The sequence below is a fragment of the Porites lutea genome, chromosome 4 (genome assembly GCF_958299795.1).
Source record: "Porites lutea chromosome 4, jaPorLute2.1, whole genome shotgun sequence".
Classification (NCBI taxonomy): Eukaryota; Metazoa; Cnidaria; class Anthozoa; order Scleractinia; family Poritidae; genus Porites; species Porites lutea.
The window spans coordinates 22,993,425-22,994,103 of NC_133204.1; positions in this window are offsets into that span (position 1 = coordinate 22,993,425).

The following is a 679-nucleotide window of genomic DNA, read 5'->3' on the forward strand; positions in this document are numbered from 1 at the left end:
GCCTTGAAGGTCTTGGTTTGAAACAACCAATCACAGAGTGAGCTCAGGGATAAGGGTGACGTCATTGTAACTTCAGGCGCATGTTATACAAGGAAACCGCTGTACGATCTAATTAGTAAGGGGAGGGTGAAATACCGTATTTAAGGTGTTTCGATACAGTTTTTCAAAGGCCATACCGATATTTTTCAATCGCCTTAAAAGTAGTTTTTTCCTTGTCCGATCGCTATAAAATTTTCACCAGTAATTGGCTATGGATTGAAATTTGTGAAAATGTAGTTTTAAGTAAAATCGATATTACTATGACAACAATAAACAAAAAACTTTGAAATTGATAAAAGCCGAATTTTGTGTGATCTAGACCTGCTACTGAAAGTCCAACACTAGGAACTTAAAGTTTGGTGTTTAGCAAACAATCTCGGTAAGAAGTAAAAAATTCTGTATGTTTGAATTCGAATAAAACGAAAATATATTTCAAACCTTAAATTTTCAATAGCCGTGATAGGTTATGCAATAAAAACGTTATAAATGACTCAAATTATTCTTAAGTAGCGTAAGAATGATGCTTAATATCATGTTTTGATGCTAGGAAATTTTGGTGTACTTTCGTTCATGCGATATTGAAATCTAACCTGTTTTCTCACCATCTGTATAAGTGCAACTTCATTCAGAATTTGGACTT